Source organism: Opisthocomus hoazin, chromosome 16 (genome assembly GCF_030867145.1).
Source record: "Opisthocomus hoazin isolate bOpiHoa1 chromosome 16, bOpiHoa1.hap1, whole genome shotgun sequence".
Lineage (NCBI taxonomy): Eukaryota > Metazoa > Chordata > Aves > Opisthocomiformes > Opisthocomidae > Opisthocomus > Opisthocomus hoazin.
This window is the reverse complement of record NC_134429.1, coordinates 5,041,722-5,066,878: the sequence shown is the minus strand read 5'-3', so window position 1 is coordinate 5,066,878 and position 25,157 is coordinate 5,041,722.

The following is a 25,157-nucleotide window of genomic DNA, read 5'->3' as shown; positions in this document are numbered from 1 at the left end:
CTTGCTTGTCTTGTACCCTCAAACTTCAAAAGTAGCTTATGTGGCCCGTGCCGGGCTAATACGGCAGCCCTGCTCCGAAAATGCGAACGTCTGCAGATAGCTCGCAGGCAGAAAGAGCTAGCCTGGAAAGCTGTTGCTCAGCCTCATCTGCCCATGGCACTGCTTGCACAGAGGCACAGAGTCTGGGGCTGCTTGCTTGTCTTGTCCCCTCAAAGTTCAAACGTAGCTTAGGTGGTCCGTGCCTGGCGCCTCCGGCAGCCCTGCTCCGAAAATGCAAACGTCTGCAGATAGCTCGCAGGCAGAAAGAGCTAGCCTGGAAAACTGTTGCTCAGCCTCATCTGCCCATGGCACTGCTCGCACAGAGGCACAGAGACTGGGGCTGCTTGCTTGTCTTGTCCCCTCAAACTTCAAACGTAGCTTAGGTGGTCTGTGCTGGGCTCCTTTGGCAGCCCTGCTCCGAAAATGCGAACGTCTGCAGATAGCTCGCAGGCAGAAAGAGCTAGCCTGGAAAGCTGTTGCTCAGCCTCATCTGCCCATGGCACTGCTCGCACAGAGGCACAGAGACTGGGGCTGCTTGCTTGTCTTGTCCCCTCAAACTTCAAACGTAGCTTAGGTGGTCCGTGTCGGGTGCTTGTGGCAGCGCTGCTCCGAAAATGCCAATATCTGCAGATAGCTCGCAGGCAGAAAGAGCTAGCCTGGAAAGCTGTTGCTCAGCCTCATCTGCCCATGGCACTGCTCGCACAGAGGCACAGAGACTGGGGCTGCTTGCTTGTCTTGCCCCCTCAGACTTCAAACGTAGCTTAGGTGGTCTGTGCTGGGCGCCTTTGGCAGCCCTGCTCCGAAAATGCGAACATCTGCAGATAGCTCGCAGGCAGAAAGAGCTAGCCTGGAAAGCTGTTGCTCAGCCTCATCTGCCCATGGCACTGCTCGCACAGAGGCACAGGGACTGGGGCTGCTTGCTTGTCTTGTCCCCTCAAACTTCAAATGTAGCTTAGGTGGTCTGTGCTGGGCGCCTTTGCCAGTCGTGCTCCGAAAATGCGAACGTCTGCAGATAGCTCGCAGGCAGAAAGAGCTAGCCTGGAAAGCTGTTGCTCAGCCTCATCTGCCCATGGCACTGCTCGCACAGAGGCACAGAGACTGGGGCTGCTTGCTTGTCTTGCCCCCTCAGACTGCAAACGTATGTTTTGGCTGTTTGTGCCGGGCGCCTTTGGCAGCCCTGCTCTGAAAATGCGAACGTCTGCAGATAGCTCGCAGGCAGAAAGAGCTAGCCTGGAAAGCTGTTGCTCAGCCTCATCTGCCCATGGCACTGCTCGCACAGAGGCACAGAGACTGGGGCTGCTTGCTTGTCTTGTCCCCTCAAACTTCAAACGTAGCTTAGGTGGTCCGTGCCGGGCGCCTCCGGCAGCCCTGCTCCGAAAATGCGAACGTCTGCAGATAGCTCGCAGCCAGAAAGAGCTAGCCTGGAAAGCTGTTGCTCAGACTCATCTGCCCATGGCACTGCTTGCACAGAGGCACACAGACTGGGGCTGCTTGCTTGTCTTGTCCCCTCAAATTTAAAACGTATCTTAGGTGGTCCGTGCCGGGCGCCTCCGGCAGCCCTGCTCCGAAAATGCGAACGTCTGCAGATTGCTCGCAGGCAGAAAGAGCTAGCCTGGAAAGCTGTTGCTCAGCCTCATCTGCCCATGGCACTGCTCGCACAGAGGCACAGAGACTGGGGCTGCTTGCTTGTCTTGTCCCCTCAAACTTCAAACGTAGATTAGGTGGTCCGTGCCGGGCGCCTCCGGCAGCCCTGCTCCGAAAATGCGAACGTCTGCAGATAGCTCGCAGGCAGAAAGAGCTAACCTGGAAAGCTGTTGCTCAGCCTCATCTGCCCATGGCACTGCTCGCACAGAGGCACAGAGACTGGGGCTGCTTGCTTGTCTTGTCCACTCAAACTTCAAATGTAGCTTATGTGGCCCGTGCCGGGCTCATACGGCAGCCCTGCTCCGAAAATGCGAACGTCTGCAGATAGCTCGCAGGCAGAAAGAGCTAGCCTGGAAAGCTTTTGCTCAGACTCATCTGCCCATGGCACTGCTCGCACAGAGGCACAGAGACTGGGGCTGCTTGCTTGTCTTGTCCCCTCAAACTTCAAACGTAGCTTAGGTGGTCCGTGCCGGGCGCCTCCGGCAACCCTGCTCCGAAAATGCGAACGTCTGCAGATAGCTCGCAGGCAGAAAGAGCTAGCCTGGAAAGCTGTTGCTCAGCCTCATCTGCCCATGGCACTGCTCGCACAGAGGCACAGAGACTGGGGCTGCTTGCTTCTCTTGCCCCCTCAAACTTCAAACGTATCTTAGGTGGTCCGTGCCGGGCGCCTCCGGCAGCCCTACACCGGAAATGCGAACGTCTGCAGATAGCTCGCAGGCAGAAAGAGCTAGCCTGGAAAGCTGTTGCTCAGCCTCATCTGCCCATGGCACTGCTCGCACAGAGGCACAGAGACTGGGGCTGCTTGCTTGTCTTGTCCCCTCAAACTTCAAATGTAGATTAGGTGGTCCGTGCCGGGCGCCTCCGGCAGCCCTGCTCCGAAAATGCCAACGTCTGCAGATAGCTCGCAGGCAGAAAGAGCTAACCTGGAAAGCTGTTGCTCAGCCTCATCTGCCCATGGCACTGCTCGCACAGAGGCACAGAGACTGGGGCTGCTTGCTTGTCTTGTCCCCTCAAACTTCAAACGTAGCTTAGGTGGTCTGTGCTGGGCTCCTTTGGAAGCCCTGCTCCGAAAATGCGAACGTCTGCAGATAGCTCGCAGGCAGAAAGAGCTAGCCTGGAAAGCTCTTGCTCAGCCTCATCTGCCCATGGCACTGCTCGCACAGAGGCACAGAGACTGGGGCTGCTTGCTTGTCTTGTCCCCTCAAACTTCAAATGTAGCTTAGGTGGTCTGTGCTTGGCGGCTTTGGCAGCCCTGTTCGGAAAACGCGAACGTCTGCAGATAGCTCGCAGGCAGAAAGAGCTAGCCTGGAAAGCTTTTACTCAGACTCATCTGCCCATGGCACTGCTCGCACAGAGGCACAGAGACTGGGGCTGCTTGCTTGTCTTGTCCCCTCAAACTTCAAACGTAGCTTAGGTGGTCCGTGCCGGGCGCCTCCGGCAACCCTGCTCCGAAAATGCGAACGTCTGCAGATAGCTCACAGCCAGAAAGAGCTAGCCTGGAAAGCTGTTGCTCAGCCTCATCTGCCCATGGCACTGCTCGCACAGAGGCACAGAGACTGGGGCTGCTTGCTTCTCTTGCCCCCTCAAACTTCAAACGTATCTTAGGTGGTCCGTGCCGGGCGCCTCCGGCAGCCCTGCTCTGAAAATGTGAACGTCTGCAGATAGCTTGCAGGCAGAAAGGGCTAGCCTGGAAACCTGTTGCTCAGCCTCATCTGCCCATGGCACTGCTTGCACAGAGGCACAGAGACTGGGGCTGCTTGCTTGTCTTGTCCCCTCAAACTTCAAACGTAGATTAGGTGGTCCGTGCCGGGTGCTTCTGGCAGCGCTGCTCCGAAAATGCGAACATCTGCAGATAGCTCGCAGGCAGAAAGAGCTAGCCTGGAAAGCTGTTGCTCAGCCTCATCTGCCCATGGCACTGCTCGCACAGAGGCACAGAGATTGGGGCTGCTTGCTTGTCTTGTCCCCTCAAACTTCAAATGTAGCTTAGGTGGTCTGTGCTGGGCGCCTTTGGCAGCCCTGCTCCGAAAATGCGAACGTCTGCAGATAGCTCGCAGGCAGAAAGAGCTAGCCTGGAAAGCTGTTGCTCAGACTCATCTGCCCATGGCACTGCTCGCACAGAGGCACAGAGACTGGGGCTGCTTGCTTGTCTTGCCCCCTCAGACTGCAAACGTATGTTTTGGCTGTTTGTGCCGGGCGCCTTTGGCAGCCCTGTTCCAAAAATGCGAACGTCTGCAGATAGCTCGCAGGCAGAAAGAGCTAGCCTGGAAAGCTGTTGCTCAGCCTCATCTGCCCATGGCACTGCTCGCACAGAGGCACAGAGACTGGGGCTGCTTGCTTGTCTTGTCCCCTCAAACTTCAAACGTAGCTTAGGTGGTCCGTGCCGGGCGCCTCCGGCAGTCCTGCTCCGAAAATGCGAACGTCTGCAGATAGCTCGCAGGCAGAAAGAGCTAGCCTGGAAAGCTGTTGCTCAGCCTCATCTGCCCATGGCACTGCTCGCACAGAGACACAGAGACTGGGGCTGCTTGCTTGTCTTGCCCCCTCAGACTGCAAACGTATGTTTTGGCTGTTTGTGCCGGGCGCCTTTGGCAGCCCTGCTCCGAAAATGCGAACGTCTGCAGATAGCTCGCAGGCAGAAAGAGCTAGCCTGGAAAGCTGTTGCTCAGCCTCATCTGCCAATGGCACTGCTCGCACAGAGGCACAGAGACTGGGGCTGCTTGCTTGTCTTGTCCCCTCAAACTTCAAACGTAGCTTAGGTGGTCCGTGCCGGGCGCCTCTGGCAGTCCTGCTCCGAAAATGCGAACGTCTGCAGATAGCTCGCAGGCAGAAAGAGCTAGCCTGGAAAGCTGTTGCTCAGCCTCATCTGCCCATGGCACTGCTTGCACAGAGGCACACAGACTGGGGCTGCTTGCTTGTCTTGTCCCCTCAAACTTCAAACGTAGCTTAGGTGGTCCGTGCCGGGCGCCTCCGGCAGCCCTGCTCCGAAAATGCGAACGTCTGCAGATTGCTCGCAGGCAGAAAGAGCTAGCCTGGAAAGCTGTTGCTCAGCCTCATCTGCCCATGGCACTGCTCGCACAGAGGCACAGAGACTGGGGCTGCTTGCTTGTCTTGTTCCCTCAAACTTCAAACGTAGCTTAGGTGGTCTGTGCCTGACGCCTCCGGCAGCCCTGCTCTGAAAATGTGAACGTCTGCAGATAGCTCGCAGGCAGAAAGAGCTAGCCTGGAAAGCTGTTGCTCAGCCTCATCTGCCCATGGCACTGCTCGCACAGAGACACAGAGACTGGGGCTGCTTGCTTGTCTTGCCCCCTCAGACTGCAAACGTATGTTTTGGCTGTTTGTGCCGGGCGCCTTTGGCAGCCCTGCTCCGAAAATGCGAACGTCTGCAGATAGCTCGCAGGCAGAAAGAGCTAGCCTGGAAAGCTGTTGCTCAGCCTCATCTGCCAATGGCACTGCTCGCACAGAGGCACAGAGACTGGGGCTGCTTGCTTGTCTTGTCCCCTCAAACTTCAAACGTAGCTTAGGTGGTCCGTGCCGGGCGCCTCTGGCAGTCCTGCTCCGAAAATGCGAACGTCTGCAGATAGCTCGCAGGCAGAAAGAGCTAGCCTGGAAAGCTGTTGCTCAGCCTCATCTGCCCATGGCACTGCTTGCACAGAGGCACACAGACTGGGGCTGCTTGCTTGTCTTGTCCCCTCAAACTTCAAACGTAGCTTAGGTGGTCCGTGCCGGGCGCCTCCGGCAGCCCTGCTCCGAAAATGCGAACGTCTGCAGATTGCTCGCAGGCAGAAAGAGCTAGCCTGGAAAGCTGTTGCTCAGCCTCATCTGCCCATGGCACTGCTCGCACAGAGGCACAGAGACTGGGGCTGCTTGCTTGTCTTGTTCCCTCAAACTTCAAACGTAGCTTAGGTGGTCTGTGCCTGACGCCTCCGGCAGCCCTGCTCTGAAAATGTGAACGTCTGCAGATAGCTCGCAGGCAGAAAGAGCTAGCCTGGAAAGCTGTTGCTCAGCCTCATCTGCCCATGGCACTGCTCGCACAGAGGCACAGAGACTGGGGCTGCTTGCTTGTCTTGTCCCCTCAAACTTCAAACGTAGATTAGGTGGTCCGTGCCGGGCGCCTCCGGCAGCCCTGCTCCGAAAATGCGAACGTCTGCAGATAGCTCGCAGGCAGAAAGAGCTAGCCTGGAAAGCTGTTGCTCAGCCTCATCTGCCCATGGCACTGCTCGCACAGAGGCACAGAGACTGGGGCTGCTTGCTTGTCTTGTCCACTCAAACTTCAAATGTAGCTTATGTGGCCCGTGCCGGGCTCATACGGCAGCCCTGCTCTGAAAATGCGAACGTCTGCAGATAGCTCGCAGGCAGAAAGAGCTAGCCTGGAAAGCTGTTGCTCAGCCTCATCTGCCCATGGCACTGCTCGCACAGAGGCATAGAGACTGGGGCTGCTTGCTTGTCTTGTCCCCTCAAACTTCAAATGTATCTTAGGTGGTCTGTGCCGGGCGCCTCCGGCAGCCCTGTTCCAAAAATGCGAACGTCTGCAGATAGCTCGCAGGCAGAAAGAGCTAGCCTGGAAAGCTCTTGCTCAGCCTCATCTGCCCATGGCACTGCTCGCACAGAGGCACAGTGACTGGGGCTGCTTGCTTGTCTTGTCCCCTCAAACTTCAAACGTAGATTAGGTGTTCTCTGCTGGGCGCCTCCGGCAGCCCTGCTCCGAAAATGCGAACGTCTGCAGATAGCTCGCAGGCAGAAAGAGCTAGCCTGGAAAGCTGTTGCTCAGCCTCATCTGCCCATGGCACTGCTCGCACAGAGGCACAGAGACTGGGGCTGCTTGCTTGTCTTGTCCCCTCAAACTTCAAATGTAGCTTAGGTGGTCTGTGCCGGGCGCCTCCGGCAGCCCTGCTCTGAAAAAGTGAACGTCTGCAGATAGCTCGCAGGCAGAAAGAGCTAGCCTGGAAAGCTGTTGCTCAGCCTCATCTGCCCATGGCACTGCTCGCACAGAGGCACAGAGACTGGGGCTGCTTGCTTGTCTTGCCCCCTCAGACTTCAAACGTATCTTTTGGCTGTTTGTGCCGGGCGCCTTTGGCAGCCCTGCTCCGAAAATGCGAACGTCTGCAGATAGCTCGCAGGCAGAAAGAGCTAGCCTGGAAAGCTGTTGCTCAGCCTCATCTGCCCATGGCACTGCTCGCACAGAGGCACAGAGACTGGTGCTGCTTGCTTGTCTTTTCCCCTCAAACTTCAAATGTAGCTTAGGTGGTCTGTGCCTGACGCCTCCGGCAGCCCTGCTCTGAAAATGTGAACGTCTGCAGATAGCTCGCAGGCAGAAAGAGCTAGCCTGGAAAGCTGTTGCTGAGCCCCATCTGCCCATGGCACTGCTCGCACAGAGGCACAGAGACTGGGGCTGCTTGCTTGTCTTGTCCCCTCAAACTTCAAACGTAGCTTAGGTGGTCTGTGCTGGGCTCCTTTGGCAGCCCTGCTCCGAAAATGCGAACGTCTGCAGATAGCTCGCAGGCAGAAAGAGCTAGCCTGGAAAGCTGTTGCTCAGCCTCATCTGCCCATGGCACTGCTCGCACAGAGGCACAGAGACTGGGGCTGCTTGCTTGTCTTGTCCCCTCAAACTTCAAACGTAGATTAGGTGGTCCGTGCCGGGTGCTTCTGGCAGCGCTGCTCCGAAAATGCGAACGTCTGCAGATAGCTCGCAGGCAGAAAGAGCTAGCCTGGAAAGCTGTTGCTCAGCCTCATCTGCCCATGGCACTGCTCGCACAGAGGCACAGAGACTGGGGCTGCTTGCTTGTCTTGTCCCCTCAAACTTCAAATGTAGCTTAGGTGGTCTGTGCTGGGCGCCTTTGGCAGCCCTGCTCCGAAAATGCGAACGTCTGCAGATAGCTCGCAGGCAGAAAGAGCTAGCCTGGAAAGCTGTTGCTCAGACTCATCTGCCCATGGCACTGCTCGCACAGAGGCACAGAGACTGGGGCTGCTTGCTTGTCTTGCCCCCTCAGACTGCAAACGTATGTTTTGGCTGTTTGTGCCGGGCGCCTTTGGCAGCCCTGCTCCGAAAATGCGAACGTCTGCAGATAGCTCGCAGGCAGAAAGAGCTAGCCTGGAAAGCTGTTGCTCAGCCTCATCTGCCCATGGCACTGCTCGCACAGAGGCACAGAGACTGGGGCTGCTTGCTTGTCTTGTCCCCTCAAACTTCAAACGTAGCTTAGGTGGTCCGTGCCGGGCGCCTCCGGCAGTCCTGCTCCGAAAATGCGAACGTCTGCAGATAGCTCGCAGGCAGAAAGAGCTAGCCTGGAAAGCTGTTGCTCAGCCTCATCTGCCCATGGCACTGCTCGCACAGAGACACAGAGACTGGGGCTGCTTGCTTGTCTTGCCCCCTCAGACTGCAAACGTATGTTTTGGCTGTTTGTGCCGGGCGCCTTTGGCAGCCCTGCTCCGAAAATGCGAACGTCTGCAGATAGCTCGCAGGCAGAAAGAGCTAGCCTGGAAAGCTGTTGCTCAGCCTCATCTGCCCATGGCACTGCTCGCACAGAGGCACAGAGACTGGGGCTGCTTGCTTGTCTTGTCCCCTCAAACTTCAAACGTAGCTTAGGTGGTCCGTGCCGGGCGCCTCCGGCAGTCCTGCTCCGAAAATGCGAACGTCTGCAGATAGCTCGCAGGCAGAAAGAGCTAGCCTGGAAAGCTGTTGCTCAGCCTCATCTGCCCATGGCACTGCTTGCACAGAGGCACACAGACTGGGGCTGCTTGCTTGTCTTGTCCCCTCAAACTTCAAACGTAGCTTAGGTGGTTCGTGCCGGGCGCCTCCGGCAGCCCTGCTCCGAAAATGCGAACGTCTGCAGATTGCTCGCAGGCAGAAAGAGCTAGCCTGGAAAGCTGTTGCTCAGCCTCATCTGCCCATGGCACTGCTCGCACAGAGGCACAGAGACTGGGGCTGCTTGCTTGTCTTGTTCCCTCAAACTTCAAACGTAGCTTAGGTGGTCTGTGCCTGACGCCTCCGGCAGCCCTGCTCTGAAAATGTGAACGTCTGCAGATAGCTCGCAGGCAGAAAGAGCTAGCCTGGAAAGCTGTTGCTCAGCCTCATCTGCCCATGGCACTGCTCGCACAGAGGCACAGAGACTGGGGCTGCTTGCTTGTCTTGTCCCCTCAAACTTCAAACGTAGATTAGGTGGTCCGTGCCGGGCGCCTCCGGCAGCCCTGCTCCGAAAATGCGAACGTCTGCAGATAGCTCGCAGGCAGAAAGAGCTAGCCTGGAAAGCTGTTGCTCAGCCTCATCTGCCCATGGCACTGCTCGCACAGAGGCACAGAGACTGGGGCTGCTTGCTTGTCTTGTCCACTCAAACTTCAAATGTAGCTTATGTGGCCCGTGCCGGGCTCATACGGCAGCCCTGCTCTGAAAATGCGAACGTCTGCAGATAGCTCGCAGGCAGAAAGAGCTAGCCTGGAAAGCTGTTGCTCAGCCTCATCTGCCCATGGCACTGCTCGCACAGAGGCACAGAGACTGGGGCTGCTTGCTTGTCTTGTCCCCTCAAACTTCAAATGTATCTTAGGTGGTCTGTGCCGGGCGCCTCCGGCAGCCCTGTTCCAAAAATGCGAACGTCTGCAGATAGCTCGCAGGCAGAAAGAGCTAGCCTGGAAAGCTCTTGCTCAGCCTCATCTGCCCATGGCACTGCTCGCACAGAGGCACAGTGACTGGGGCTGCTTGCTTGTCTTGTCCCCTCAAACTTCAAACGTAGATTAGGTGTTCTCTGCTGGGCGCCTCCGGCAGCCCTGCTCCGAAAATGCGAACGTCTGCAGATAGCTCGCAGGCAGAAAGAGCTAGCCTGGAAAGCTGTTGCTCAGCCTCATCTGCCCATGGCACTGCTCGCACAGAGGCACAGAGACTGGGGCTGCTTGCTTGTCTTGTCCCCTCAAACTTCAAATGTAGCTTAGGTGGTCTGTGCCGGGCGCCTCCGGCAGCCCTGCTCTGAAAAAGTGAACGTCTGCAGATAGCTCGCAGGCAGAAAGAGCTAGCCTGGAAAGCTGTTGCTCAGCCTCATCTGCCCATGGCACTGCTCGCACAGAGGCACAGAGACTGGGGCTGCTTGCTTGTCTTGCCCCCTCAGACTTCAAACGTATCTTTTGGCTGTTTGTGCCGGGCGCCTTTGGCAGCCCTGCTCCGAAAATGCGAACGTCTGCAGATAGCTCGCAGGCAGAAAGAGCTAGCCTGGAAAGCTGTTGCTCAGCCTCATCTGCCCATGGCACTGCTCGCACAGAGGCACAGAGACTGGTGCTGCTTGCTTGTCTTTTCCCCTCAAACTTCAAATGTAGCTTAGGTGGTCTGTGCCTGACGCCTCCGGCAGCCCTGCTCTGAAAATGTGAACGTCTGCAGATAGCTCGCAGGCAGAAAGAGCTAGCCTGGAAAGCTGTTGCTCAGCCTCATCTGCCCATGGCACTGCTCGCACAGAGGCACAGAGACTGGGGCTGCTTGCTTGTCTTGTCCCCTCAAACTTCAAATGTAGCTTAGGTGGCCCGTGCCGGGCTCATCCGGCAGCCCTGCTCAGAAAATGCGAACGTCTGCAGATAGCTCGCAGGCAGAAAGAGCTAGCCTGGAAAGCTGTTGCTGAGCCCCATCTGCCCATGGCACTGCTCGCACAGAGGCACAGAGACTGGGGCTGCTTGCTTGTCTTGTCCCCTCAAACTTCAAACGTAGCTTAGGTGGTCTGTGCTGGGCTCCTTTGGCAGCCCTGCTCCGAAAATGCGAACGTCTGCAGATAGCTCGCAGGCAGAAAGAGCTAGCCTGGAAAGCTGTTGCTCAGACTCATCTGCCCATGGCACTGCTCGCACAGAGGCACAGAGACTGGGGCTGCTTGCTTGTCTTGTCCCCTCAAACTTCAAATGTAGCTTAGGTGGTCTGTGCTGGGCGCCTTTGGCAGTCGTGCTCCAAAAATGCCAACATCTGCAGATAGCTCGCAGGCAGAAAGAGCTAGCCTGGAAAGCTGTTGCTCAGCCTCATCTGCCCATGGCACTGCTCGCACAGAGGCACAGAGACTGGGGCTGCTTGCTTGTCTTGTCCCCTCAAACTTCAAATGTATCTTAGGTGGTCTGTGCCGGGCGCCTCCGGCAGCCCTGTTCCAAAAATGCGAACGTCTGCAGATAGCTCGCAGGCAGAAAGAGCTAGCCTGGAAAGCTCTTGCTCAGCCTCATCTGCCCATGGCACTGCTCGCACAGAGGCACAGTGACTGGGGCTGCTTGCTTGTCTTGTCCCCTCAAACTTCAAACGTAGATTAGGTGTTCTCTGCTGGGCGCCTCCGGCAGCCCTGCTCCGAAAATGCGAACGTCTGCAGATAGCTCGCAGGCAGAAAGAGCTAGCCTGGAAAGCTGTTGCTCAGCCTCATCTGCCCATGGCACTGCTCGCACAGAGGCACAGAGACTGGGGCTGCTTGCTTGTCTTGTCCCCTCAAACTTCAAATGTAGCTTAGGTGGTCTGTGCCGGGCGCCTCCGGCAGCCCTGCTCTGAAAAAGTGAACGTCTGCAGATAGCTCGCAGGCAGAAAGAGCTAGCCTGGAAAGCTGTTGCTCAGCCTCATCTGCCCATGGCACTGCTCGCACAGAGGCACAGAGACTGGGGCTGCTTGCTTGTCTTGTCCCCTCAAACTTCAAATGTAGCTTAGGTGGTCTGTGCTGGGCGCCTTTGGCAGCCCTGCTCCGAAAATGCGAACGTCTGCAGATAGCTCGCAGGCAGAAAGAGCTAGCCTGGAAAGCTGTTGCTCAGACTCATCTGCCCATGGCACTGCTCGCACAGAGGCACAGAGACTGGGGCTGCTTGCTTGTCTTGCCCCCTCAGACTGCAAACGTATGTTTTGGCTGTTTGTGCCGGGCGCCTTTGGCAGCCCTGCTCCGAAAATGCGAACGTCTGCAGATAGCTCGCAGGCAGAAAGAGCTAGCCTGGAAAGCTGTTGCTCAGCCTCATCTGCCCATGGCACTGCTCGCACAGAGGCACAGAGACTGGGGCTGCTTGCTTGTCTTGTCCCCTCAAACTTCAAACGTAGCTTAGGTGGTCCGTGCCGGGCGCCTCCGGCAGTCCTGCTCCGAAAATGCGAACGTCTGCAGATAGCTCGCAGGCAGAAAGAGCTAGCCTGGAAAGCTGTTGCTCAGCCTCATCTGCCCATGGCACTGCTCGCACAGAGACACAGAGACTGGGGCTGCTTGCTTGTCTTGCCCCCTCAGACTGCAAACGTATGTTTTGGCTGTTTGTGCCGGGCGCCTTTGGCAGCCCTGCTCCGAAAATGCGAACGTCTGCAGATAGCTCGCAGGCAGAAAGAGCTAGCCTGGAAAGCTGTTGCTCAGCCTCATCTGCCCATGGCACTGCTCGCACAGAGGCACAGAGACTGGGGCTGCTTGCTTGTCTTGTCCCCTCAAACTTCAAACGTAGCTTAGGTGGTCCGTGCCGGGCGCCTCCGGCAGTCCTGCTCCGAAAATGCGAACGTCTGCAGATAGCTCGCAGGCAGAAAGAGCTAGCCTGGAAAGCTGTTGCTCAGCCTCATCTGCCCATGGCACTGCTTGCACAGAGGCACACAGACTGGGGCTGCTTGCTTGTCTTGTCCCCTCAAACTTCAAACGTAGCTTAGGTGGTTCGTGCCGGGCGCCTCCGGCAGCCCTGCTCCGAAAATGCGAACGTCTGCAGATTGCTCGCAGGCAGAAAGAGCTAGCCTGGAAAGCTGTTGCTCAGCCTCATCTGCCCATGGCACTGCTCGCACAGAGGCACAGAGACTGGGGCTGCTTGCTTGTCTTGTTCCCTCAAACTTCAAACGTAGCTTAGGTGGTCTGTGCCTGACGCCTCCGGCAGCCCTGCTCTGAAAATGTGAACGTCTGCAGATAGCTCGCAGGCAGAAAGAGCTAGCCTGGAAAGCTGTTGCTCAGCCTCATCTGCCCATGGCACTGCTCGCACAGAGGCACAGAGACTGGGGCTGCTTGCTTGTCTTGTCCCCTCAAACTTCAAACGTAGATTAGGTGGTCCGTGCCGGGCGCCTCCGGCAGCCCTGCTCCGAAAATGCGAACGTCTGCAGATAGCTCGCAGGCAGAAAGAGCTAGCCTGGAAAGCTGTTGCTCAGCCTCATCTGCCCATGGCACTGCTCGCACAGAGGCACAGAGACTGGGGCTGCTTGCTTGTCTTGTCCACTCAAACTTCAAATGTAGCTTATGTGGCCCGTGCCGGGCTCATACGGCAGCCCTGCTCTGAAAATGCGAACGTCTGCAGATAGCTCGCAGGCAGAAAGAGCTAGCCTGGAAAGCTGTTGCTCAGCCTCATCTGCCCATGGCACTGCTCGCACAGAGGCACAGAGACTGGGGCTGCTTGCTTGTCTTGTCCCCTCAAACTTCAAATGTATCTTAGGTGGTCTGTGCCGGGCGCCTCCGGCAGCCCTGTTCCAAAAATGCGAACGTCTGCAGATAGCTCGCAGGCAGAAAGAGCTAGCCTGGAAAGCTCTTGCTCAGCCTCATCTGCCCATGGCACTGCTCGCACAGAGGCACAGTGACTGGGGCTGCTTGCTTGTCTTGTCCCCTCAAACTTCAAACGTAGATTAGGTGTTCTCTGCTGGGCGCCTCCGGCAGCCCTGCTCCGAAAATGCGAACGTCTGCAGATAGCTCGCAGGCAGAAAGAGCTAGCCTGGAAAGCTGTTGCTCAGCCTCATCTGCCCATGGCACTGCTCGCACAGAGGCACAGAGACTGGGGCTGCTTGCTTGTCTTGTCCCCTCAAACTTCAAATGTAGCTTAGGTGGTCTGTGCCGGGCGCCTCCGGCAGCCCTGCTCTGAAAAAGTGAACGTCTGCAGATAGCTCGCAGGCAGAAAGAGCTAGCCTGGAAAGCTGTTGCTCAGCCTCATCTGCCCATGGCACTGCTCGCACAGAGGCACAGAGACTGGGGCTGCTTGCTTGTCTTGCCCCCTCAGACTTCAAACGTATCTTTTGGCTGTTTGTGCCGGGCGCCTTTGGCAGCCCTGCTCCGAAAATGCGAACGTCTGCAGATAGCTCGCAGGCAGAAAGAGCTAGCCTGGAAAGCTGTTGCTCAGCCTCATCTGCCCATGGCACTGCTCGCACAGAGGCACAGAGACTGGTGCTGCTTGCTTGTCTTTTCCCCTCAAACTTCAAATGTAGCTTAGGTGGTCTGTGCCTGACGCCTCCGGCAGCCCTGCTCTGAAAATGTGAACGTCTGCAGATAGCTCGCAGGCAGAAAGAGCTAGCCTGGAAAGCTGTTGCTCAGCCTCATCTGCCCATGGCACTGCTCGCACAGAGGCACAGAGACTGGGGCTGCTTGCTTGTCTTGTCCCCTCAAACTTCAAATGTAGCTTAGGTGGCCCGTGCCGGGCTCATCCGGCAGCCCTGCTCAGAAAATGCGAACGTCTGCAGATAGCTCGCAGGCAGAAAGAGCTAGCCTGGAAAGCTGTTGCTGAGCCCCATCTGCCCATGGCACTGCTCGCACAGAGGCACAGAGACTGGGGCTGCTTGCTTGTCTTGTCCCCTCAAACTTCAAACGTAGCTTAGGTGGTCTGTGCTGGGCTCCTTTGGCAGCCCTGCTCCGAAAATGCGAACGTCTGCAGATAGCTCGCAGGCAGAAAGAGCTAGCCTGGAAAGCTGTTGCTCAGACTCATCTGCCCATGGCACTGCTCGCACAGAGGCACAGAGACTGGGGCTGCTTGCTTGTCTTGTCCCCTCAAACTTCAAATGTAGCTTAGGTGGTCTGTGCTGGGCGCCTTTGGCAGTCGTGCTCCAAAAATGCCAACATCTGCAGATAGCTCGCAGGCAGAAAGAGCTAGCCTGGAAAGCTGTTGCTCAGCCTCATCTGCCCATGGCACTGCTCGCACAGAGGCACAGAGACTGGGGCTGCTTGCTTGTCTTGTCCCCTCAAACTTCAAATGTATCTTAGGTGGTCTGTGCCGGGCGCCTCCGGCAGCCCTGTTCCAAAAATGCGAACGTCTGCAGATAGCTCGCAGGCAGAAAGAGCTAGCCTGGAAAGCTCTTGCTCAGCCTCATCTGCCCATGGCACTGCTCGCACAGAGGCACAGTGACTGGGGCTGCTTGCTTGTCTTGTCCCCTCAAACTTCAAACGTAGATTAGGTGTTCTCTGCTGGGCGCCTCCGGCAGCCCTGCTCCGAAAATGCGAACGTCTGCAGATAGCTCGCAGGCAGAAAGAGCTAGCCTGGAAAGCTGTTGCTCAGCCTCATCTGCCCATGGCACTGCTCGCACAGAGGCACAGAGACTGGGGCTGCTTGCTTGTCTTGTCCCCTCAAACTTCAAATGTAGCTTAGGTGGTCTGTGCCGGGCGCCTCCGGCAGCCCTGCTCTGAAAAAGTGAACGTCTGCAGATAGCTCGCAGGCAGAAAGAGCTAGCCTGGAAAGCTGTTGCTCAGCCTCATCTGCCCATGGCACTGCTCGCACAGAGGCACAGAGACTGGGGCTGCTTGCTTGTCTTGTCCCCTCAAACTTCAAACGTAGATTAGGTGGTCCGTGCCGGGCGCCTCCGGCAGCCCTGCTCCGAAAATGCGAACGTCTGCAGATAGCTCGCAGGCAGAAAGAGCTAGCCTGGAAAGCTGTTGCTCAGCCTCATCTGCCCATGGCACTGCTCGCACAGAGGCACAGAGACTGGGGCTGCTTGCTTGTCTTGCCCCCTCAGACTTCAAACGTATCTTTTGGCTGTTTGTGCCGGGCGCCTTTGTCAGCCCTGCTCCGAAAATGCGAACGTCGGCAGATAGCTCGCAGGCAGAAAGAGCTAGTCTGGAAAGCTGTTGCTCAGCCTCATCTGCCCATGGCACTGCTCGCACAGAGGCACAGAGACTGGGGCTGCTTGCTTGTCTTGCCCCCTCAGACTTCAAACGTATCTTTTGGCTGTTTGTGCCGGGCGCCTTTGGCAGCCCTGCTCCGAAAATGCGAACGTCGGCAGATAGCTCGCAGGCAGAAAGAGCTAGTCTGGAAAGCTGTTGCTCAGCCTCATCTGCCCATGGCACTGCTCGCACAGAGGCACAGAGACTGGGGTTGCTTGCTTGTCTTGCCCCCTCAGACTTCAAACGTATCTTTTGGCTGTTTGTGCCGGGCGCCTTTGGCAGCCCTGCTCCGAAAATGCAAACGTCTGCAGATAGCTCGCAGGCAGAAAGAGCTAGCCTGGAAAGCTGTTGCTCAGCCTCATCTGCCCATGGCACTGCTCGCACAGAGGCACAGAGACTGGTGCTGCTTGCTTGTCTTTTCCCCTCAAACTTCAAATGTAGCTTAGGTGGTCTGTGCCTGACGCCTCCGGCAGCCCTGCTCTGAAAATGTGAACGTCTGCAGATAGCTCGCAGGCAGAAAGAGCTAGCCTGGAAAGCTGTTGCTCAGCCTCATCTGCCCATGGCACTGCTCGCACAGAGGCACAGAGACTGGGGCTGCTTGCTTGTCTTGTCCCCTCAAACTTCAAATGTAGCTTAGGTGGCCCGTGCCGGGCTCATCCGGCAGCCCTGCTCCGAAAATGCGAACGTCTGCAGATAGCTCGCAGGCAGAAAGAGCTAGCCTGGAAAGCTGTTGCTCAGCCTCATCTGCCCATGGCACTGCTCGCACAGAGGCACAGAGACTGGGGCTGCTTGCTTGTCTTGTCCCCTCAAACTTCAAACGTAGCTTAGGTGGTCTGTGCTGGGCTCCTTTGGCAGCCCTGCTCCGAAAATGCGAATGTCTGCAGATAGCTCGCAGGCAGAAAGAGCTAGCCTGGAAAGCTGTTGCTCAGCCTCATCTGCCCATGGCACTGCTCGCACAGAGGCACAGAGACTGGGGCTGCTTGCTTGTCTTGTCCCCTCAAACTTCAAATGTAGCTTAGGTGGCCCGTGCCTTGCTCATCCGGCAGCCCTGCTCCGAAAATGCGAACATCTGCAGATAGCTCGCAGGCAGAAAGAGCTAGCCTGGAAAGCTGTTGCTGAGCCCCATCTGCCCATGGCACTGCTCGCACAGAGGCACAGAGACTGGGGCTGCTTGCTTGTCTTGTCCCCTCAAACTTCAAACGTAGCTTAGGTGGTCTGTGCTGGGCTCCTTTGGCAGCCCTGCTCTGAAAATGCGAACGTCTGCAGATAGCTCGCAGGCAGAAAGAGCTAGCCTGGAAAGCTGTTGCTCAGCCTCATCTGCCCATGGCACTGCTCGCACAGAGGCACAGAGACTGGGGCTGCTTGCTTGTCTTGTCCCCTCAAACTTCAAATGTAGCTTAGGTGGTCTGTGCTGGGCTCCTTTGGCAGTCGTGCTCCGAAAATGCCAACATCTGCAGATAGCTCGCAGGCAGAAAGAGCTAGCCTGGAAAGCTGTTGCTCAGACTCATCTGCCCATGGCACTGCTCGCACAGAGGCACAGAGACTGGGGCTGCTTGCTTGTCTTGTCCCCTCAAACTTCAAATGTATCTTAGGTGGTCTGTGCCGGGCGCCTCCGGCAGCCCTGTTCCAAAAATGCGAACGTCTGCAGATAGCTCGCAGGCAGAAAGAGCTAGCCTGGAAAGCTCTTGCTCAGCCTCATCTGCCCATGGCACTGCTCGCACAGAGGCACACAGACTGGGGCTGCTTGCTTGTCTTGTCCCCTCAAACTTCAAATGTAGCTTAGGTGGTCTGTGCCGGGCGCCTCCTTCAGCCCTGCTATGAAAAAGTGAACGTCTGCAGATAGCTCGCAGGCAGAAAGAGCTAGCCTGGAAAGCTGTTGCTCAGCCTCATCTGCCCATGGCACTGCTCGCACAGAGGCACAGAGACTGGGGCTGCTTGCTTGTCTTGTCCCCTCAAACTTCAAATGTAGCTTGGGTGGTCCGTGCTGGGTGCTTGTGGCAGCGCTGCTCCGAAAATGCGAACATCTGCAGATAGCTCGCAGGCAGAAAGAGCTAGCCTGGAAAGCTGTTGCTCAGCCTCATCTGCCCATGGCACTGCTCGCACAGAGGCACAGAGACTGGGGCTGCTTGCTTGTCTTGTCCCCTCAAACTTCAAACGTAGCTTAGGTGATCTGTGCTGGGCTCCTTTGGCAGCCCTGCTCCGAAAATGCGAACGTCTGCAGATAGCTCGCAGGCAGAAAGAGCTAGCCTGGAAAGCTGTTGCTCAGACTCATCTGCCCATGGCACTGCTCGCACAGAGGCACAGAGACTGGGGCTGCTTGCTTGTCTTGCCCCCTCAGACTTCAAACGTATCTTTTGGCTGTTTGTGCCGGGCGCCTTTGGCAGCCCTGCTCCGAAAATGCAAACGTCTGCAGATAGCTCGCAGGCAGAAAGAGCTAGCCTGGAAAGCTGTTGCTCAGCCTCATCTGCCCATGGCACTGCTCGCACAGAGGCACAGAGACTGGTGCTGCTTGCTTGTCTTTTCCCCTCAAACTTCAAATGTAGCTTAGGTGGTCTGTGCCTGACGCCTCCGGCAGCCCTGCTCTGAAAAAGTGAACGTCTGCAGATAGCTCGCAGGCAGAAAGAGCTAGCCTGGAAAGCTGTTGCTCAGCCTCATCTGCCCATGGCACTGCTCGCACAGAGGCACAGAGACTGGGGCTGCTTGCTTGTCTTGTCCACTCAAACTTCAAATGTAGCTTAGGTGGCCCGTGCCGGGCTCATCCGGCAGCCCTGCTCCGAAAATGCGAACGTCTGCAGATAGCTCGCAGGCAGAAAGAGCTAGCCTGGAAAGCTGTTGCTCAGCCTCATCTGCCCATGGCACTGCTCGCACAGAGGCACAGAGACTGGGGCTGCTTGCTTGTCTTGTCCCCTCAAACTTCAAACGTAGCTTATATGGTCTGTGCTGGGCTTCTTTGGCAGCCCTGCTCCGAAAATGCGAATGTCTGCAGATAGCTCGCAGGCAGAAAGAGCTAGCCTGGAAAGCTGTTGCTCAGCCTCATCTGCCCATGGCACTGCTCGCACAGAGGCACAGAGACTGGGGCTGCTTGCTTGTCTTGTCCGCTCAAACTTCAAACGTAGCTTGGGTGGTCCGTGCTGGGTGCTTGTGGCAGCGCTGCTCCAAAAATGCGAACATCTGCAGATAGCTCGCAGGCAGAAAGAGCTAGCCTGGAAAGCTGTTGCTCAGCCTCATCTGCCCATGGCACTGCTCGCACAGAGGCACAGAGACTGGGGCTGCTTGCTTGTCTTGCCCCCTCAGACTTCAAACGTATCTTTTGGCTGTTTGTGCCGGTCGCCTTTGGCAGCCCTGCTCCGAAAATGGGAACGTCGGCAGATAGCTCGCAGGCAGAAAGAGCTAACCTGGAAAGCTGTTGCTCAGCCTCATCTGCCCATGGCACTGCTCGCACAGAGGCACAGAGACTGGGGCTGCTTGCTTGTCTTGCCCCCTCAGACTTCAAACGTATCTTTTGGCTGTTTGTGCCGGGCGCCTTTGGCAGCCCTGCTCCGAAAATGCAAACGTCTGCAGATAGCTCGCAGGCAGAAAGAGCTAGCCTGGAAAGCTGTTGCTCAGCCTCATCTGCCCATGGCACTGCTCGCACAGAGGCACAGAGACTGGGGCTGCTTGCTTGTCTTTTCCCCTCAAACTTCAAATGTAGCTTAGGTGGTCTGTGCCTGACGCCTCCGGCAGCCCTGCTCTGAAAATGCAAACGTCTGCAGATAGCTCGCAGGCAGAAAGAGCTAGCCTGGAAAGCTGTTGCTCAGCCTCATCTGCCCATGGCACTGCTCGCACAGAGGCACAGAGACTGGGGCTGCTTGCTTGTCTTGTCCCCTCAAACTTCAAATGTAGCTTAGGTGGCCCGTGCCGGGCTCATCCGGCAGCCCTGCTCCGAAAATGCGAACGTCTGCAGATAGCTCGCAGGCAGAAAGAGCTAGCCTGGAAAGCTGTTGCTCAGCCTCATCTGCCCATGGCACTGCTCGCACAGAGGCACAGAGACTGGGGCTGCTTGCTTGTCTTGTCCCCTCAAACTTCAAACGTAGCTTAGGTGGTCTGTGCTGGGCTCCTTTGGCAGCCCTGCTCCGAAAATGCGAACGTCTGCAGATAGCTCGCAGGCAGAAAGAGCTAGCCTGGAAAGCTGTTGCTCAGACTCATCTGCCCATGGCACTGCTCGCACAGAGGCACAGAGACTGGGGCTGCTTGCTTGTCTTGTCCCCTCAAACTTCAAATGTAGCTTAGGTGGTCTGTGCTGGGCGCCTTTGGCAGTCGTGCTCCAAAAATGCCAACATCTGCAGATAGCTCGCAGGCAGAAAGAGCTAGCCTGGAAAGCTGTTGCTCAGCCTCATCTGCCCATGGCACTGCTCGCACAGAGGCACAGAGACTGGGGCTGCTTGCTTGTCTTGTCCCCTCAAACTTCAAATGTATCTTAGGTGGTCTGTGCCGGGCGCCTCCGGCAGCCCTGTTCCAAAAATGCGAACGTCTGCAGATAGCTCGCAGGCAGAAAGAGCTAGCCTGGAAAGCTGTTGCTCAGCCTCATCTGCCCATGGCACTGCTCGCACAGAGGCACAGTGACTGGGGGTGCTTGCTTGTCTTGTCCCCTCAAACTTCAAACGTAGATTAGGTGTTCTCTGCTGGGCGCCTCCGGCAGCCCTGCTCCGAAAATGCGAACGTCGGCAGATAGCTCGCAGGCAGAAAGAGCTAGCCTGGAAAGCTGTTGCTCAGCCTCATCTGCCCATGGCACTGCTCGCACAGAGGCACAGAGACTGGGGCTGCTTGCTTGTCTTGTACCCTCAAACTTCAAATGTACCTTAGGTGGTCTGTGCCGGGCGCCTCCGACAGCCCTGTTCCAAAAATGCGAACGTCTGCAGATAGCTCGCAGGCAGAAAGAGCTAGCCTGGAAAGCTGTTGCTCAGACTCATCTGCCCATGGCACTGCTCGCACAGAGGCACAGTGACTGGGGCTGCTTGCTTGTCTTGTCCCCTCAAACTTCAAATGTATCTTAGGTGGTCTGTGCCGGGCGCCTCCGGCAGCCCTGTTCCAAAAATGCGAACGTCTGCAGATAGCTCGCAGGCAGAAAGAGCTAGCCTGGAAAGCTGTTGCTCAGCCCCATCTGCCCATGGCACTGCTCGCACAGAGGCACAGAGACTGGGGCTGCTTGCTTGTCTTGTCCCCTCAAACTTCAAACGTAGCTTGGGTGGTCCGTGCTGGGTGCTTGTGGCAGCGCTGCTCCAAAAATGCGAACATCTGCAGATAGCTCGCAGGCAGAAAGAGCTAGCCTGGAAAGCTGTTGCTCAGCCTCATCTGCCCATGGCACTGCTCGCACAGAGGCACAGAGACTGGGGCTGCTTGCTTGTCTTGCCCCCTCAGACTTCAAACGTATCTTTTGGCTGTTTGTGCCGGTCGCCTTTGGCAGCCCTGCTCCGAAAATGGGAACGTCGGCAGATAGCTCGCAGGCAGAAAGAGCTAGTCTGGAAAGCTGTTGCTCAGCCTCATCTGCCCATGGCACTGCTCGCACAGAGGCACAGAGACTGGGGCTGCTTGCTTGTCTTGTCCCCTCAAACTTCAAATGTATCTTAGGTGGTCTGTGCCGGGCGCCTCCGGCAGTCCTGTTCCAAAAATGCGAACGTCTGCAGATAGCTCGCAGGCAGAAAGAGCTAGCCTGGAAAGCTCTTGCTCAGCCTCATCTGCCCATGGCACTGCTCGCACAGAGGCACAGTGACTGGGGCTGCTTGCTTGTCTTGTCCCCTCAAACTTCAAACGTAGATTAGGTGTTCTCTGCTGGGCGCCTCCGGCAGCCCTGCTCCGAAAATGCGAACGTCTGCAGATAGCTCGCAGGCAGAAAGAGCTAGCCTGGAAAACTGTTGCTCAGCCTCATCTGCCCATGGCACTGCTCGCACAGAGGCACAGAGACTGGGGCTGCTTGCTTGTCTTGTCCCCTCAAACTTCAAATGTAGCTTAGGTGGTCTGTGCCGGGCGCCTCCGGCAGCCCTGCTCTGAAAAAGTGAACGTCTGCAGATAGCTCGCAGGCAGAAAGAGCTAGCCTGGAAAGCTGTTGCTCAGCCTCATCTGCCCATGGCACTGCTCGCACAGAGGCACAGAGACTGGGGCTGCTTGCTTGTCTTGCCCCCTCAGACTTCAAACGTATCTTTTGGCTGTTTGTGCCGGGCGCCTTTGGCAGCCCTGCTCCGAAAATGCGAACGTCTGCAGATAGCTCGCAGGCAGAAAGAGCTAGCCTGGAAAGCTGTTGCTCAGCCTCATCTGCCCATGGCACTGCTCGCACAGAGGCACAGAGACTGGTGCTGCTTGCTTGTCTTTTCCCCTCAAACTTCAAATGTAGCTTAGGTGGTCTGTGCCTGACGCCTCCGGCAGCCCTGCTCTGAAAATGTGAACGTCTGCAGATAGCTCGCAGGCAGAAAGAGCTAGCCTGGAAAGCTGTTGCTCAGCCTCATCTGCCCATGGCACTGCTCGCACAGAGGCACAGAGACTGGGGCTGCTTGCTTGTCTTGTCCCCTCAAACTTCAAATGTAGCTTAGGTGGCCCGTGCCGGGCTCATCCGGCAGCCCTGCTCCGAAAATGCGAACGTCTGCAGATAGCTCGCAGGCAGAAAGAGCTAGCCTGGAAAGCTGTTGCTCAGCCTCATCTGCCCATGGCACTGCTCGCACAGAGGCACAGAGACTGGGGCTGCTTGCTTGTCTTGTCCCCTCAAACTTCAAACGTAGCTTAGGTGGTCTGTGCTGGGCTCCTTTGGCAGCCCTGCTCCGAAAATGCGAACGTCTGCAGATAGCTCGCAGGCAGAAAGAGCTAGCCTGGAAAGCTGTTGCTCAGCCTCATCTGCCCATGGCACTGCTCGCACAGAGGCACAGAGACTGGGGCTGCTTGCTTGTCTTGTCCCCTCAAACTTCAAATGTAGCTTAGGTGGTCTGTGCTGGGCGCCTTTGGCAGTCGTGCTCCGAAAATGCCAACATCTGCAGATAGCTCGCAGGCAGAAAGAGCTAGCCTGGAAAGCTGTTGCTCAGCCTCATCTGCCCATGGCACTGCTCGCACAGAGGCACAGAGACTGGGGCTGCTTGCTTGTCTTGTCCCCTCAAACTTCAAATGTATCTTAGGTGGTCTGTGCCGGGCGCCTCCGGCAGCCCTGTTCCAAAAATGCGAACGTCTGCAGATAGCTCGCAGGCAGAAAGAGCTAGCCTGGAAAGCTGTTGCTCAGCCTCATCTGCCCATGGCACTGCTCGCACAGAGGCACAGTGACTGGGGGTGCTTGCTTGTCTTGTCCCCTCAAACTTCAAACGTAGATTAGGTGTTCTCTGCTGGGCGCCTCCGGCAGCCCTGCTCCGAAAATGCGAACGTCGGCAGATAGCTCGCAGGCAGAAAGAGCTAGCCTGGAAAGCTGTTGCTCAGCCTCATCTGCCCATGGCACTGCTCGCACAGAGGCACAGAGACTGGGGCTGCTTGCTTGTCTTGTACCCTCAAACTTCAAATGTACCTTAGGTGGTCTGTGCCGGGCGCCTCCGACAGCCCTGTTCCAAAAATGCGAACGTCTGCAGATAGCTCGCAGGCAGAAAGAGCTAGCCTGGAAAGCTGTTGCTCAGACTCATCTGCCCATGGCACTGCTCGCACAGAGGCACAGTGACTGGGGCTGCTTGCTTGTCTTGTCCCCTCAAACTTCAAATGTATCTTAGGTGGTCTGTGCCGGGCGCCTCCGGCAGCCCTGTTCCAAAAATGCGAACGTCTGCAGATAGCTCGCAGGCAGAAAGAGCTAGCCTGGAAAGCTGTTGCTCAGCCCCATCTGCCCATGGCACTGCTCGCACAGAGGCACAGAGACTGGGGCTGCTTGCTTGTCTTGTCCCCTCAAACTTCAAACGTAGCTTAGGTGGTCTGTGCTGGGCTCCTTTGGCAGCCCTGCTCCGAAAATGCGAACGTCTGCAGATAGCTCGCAGGCAGAAAGAGCTAGCCTGGAAAGCTGTTGCTCAGCCCCATCTGCCCATGGCACTGCTCGCACAGAGGCACAGAGACTGGGGCTGCTTGCTTGTCTTGTCCCCTCAAACTTCAAACGTAGCTTGGGTGGTCCGTGCTGGGTGCTTGTGGCAGCGCTGCTCCAAAAATGCGAACATCTGCAGATAGCTCGCAGGCAGAAAGAGCTAGCCTGGAAAGCTGTTGCTCAGCCTCATCTGCCCATGGCACTGCTCGCACAGAGGCACAGAGACTGGGGCTGCTTGCTTGTCTTGCCCCCTCAGACTTCAAACGTATCTTTTGGCTGTTTGTGCCGGTCGCCTTTGGCAGCCCTGCTCCGAAAATGGGAACGTCGGCAGATAGCTCGCAGGCAGAAAGAGCTAGTCTGGAAAGCTGTTGCTCAGCCTCATCTGCCCATGGCACTGCTCGCACAGAGGCACAGAGACTGGGGCTGCTTGCTTGTCTTGTCCCCTCAAACTTCAAATGTATCTTAGGTGGTCTGTGCCGGGCGCCTCCGGCAGCCCTGTTCCAAAAATGCGAACGTCTGCAGATAGCTCGCAGGCAGAAAGAGCTAGCCTGGAAAGCTCTTGCTCAGCCTCATCTGCCCATGGCACTGCTCGCACAGAGGCACAGTGACTGGGGCTGCTTGCTTGTCTTGTCCCCTCAAACTTCAAACGTAGATTAGGTGTTCTCTGCTGGGCGCCTCCGGCAGCCCTGCTCCGAAAATGCGAACGTCTGCAGATAGCTCGCAGGCAGAAAGAGCTAGCCTGGAAAGCTGTTGCTCAGCCTCATCTGCCCATGGCACTGCTCGCACAGAGGCACAGAGACTGGGGCTGCTTGCTTGTCTTGTCCCCTCAAACTTCAAATGTAGCTTAGGTGGTCTGTGCCGGGCGCCTCCGGCAGCCCTGCTCTGAAAAAGTGAACGTCTGCAGATAGCTCGCAGGCAGAAAGAGCTAGCCTGGAAAGCTGTTGCTCAGCCTCATCTGCCCATGGCACTGCTCGCACAGAGGCACAGAGACTGGGGCTGCTTGCTTGTCTTGCCCCCTCAGACTTCAAACGTATCTTTTGGCTGTTTGTGCCGGGCGCCTTTGGCAGCCCTGCTCCGAAAATGCGAACGTCTGCAGATAGCTCGCAGGCAGAAAGAGCTAGCCTGGAAAGCTGTTGCTCAGCCTCATCTGCCCATGGCACTGCTCGCACAGAGGCACAGAGACTGGTGCTGCTTGCTTGTCTTTTCCCCTCAAACTTCAAATGTAGCTTAGGTGGTCTGTGCCTGACGCCTCCGGCAGCCCTGCTCTGAAAATGTGAACGTCTGCAGATAGCTCGCAGGCAGAAAGAGCTAGCCTGGAAAGCTGTTGCTCAGCCTCATCTGCCCATGGCACTGCTCGCACAGAGCCACAGAGACTGGGGCTGCTTGCTTGTCTTGTCCCCTCAAACTTCAAATGTAGCTTAGGTGGCCCGTGCCGGGCTCATCCGGCAGCCCTGCTCAGAAAATGCGAACGTCTGCAGATAGCTCGCAGGCAGAAAGAGCTAGCCTGGAAAGCTGTTGCTGAGCCCCATCTGCCCATGGCACTGCTCGCACAGAGGCACAGAGACTGGGGCTGCTTGCTTGTCTTGTCCCCTCAAACTTCAAACGTAGCTTAGGTGGTCTGTGCTGGGCTCCTTTGGCAGCCCTGCTCCGAAAATGCGAACGTCTGCAGATAGCTCGCAGGCAGAAAG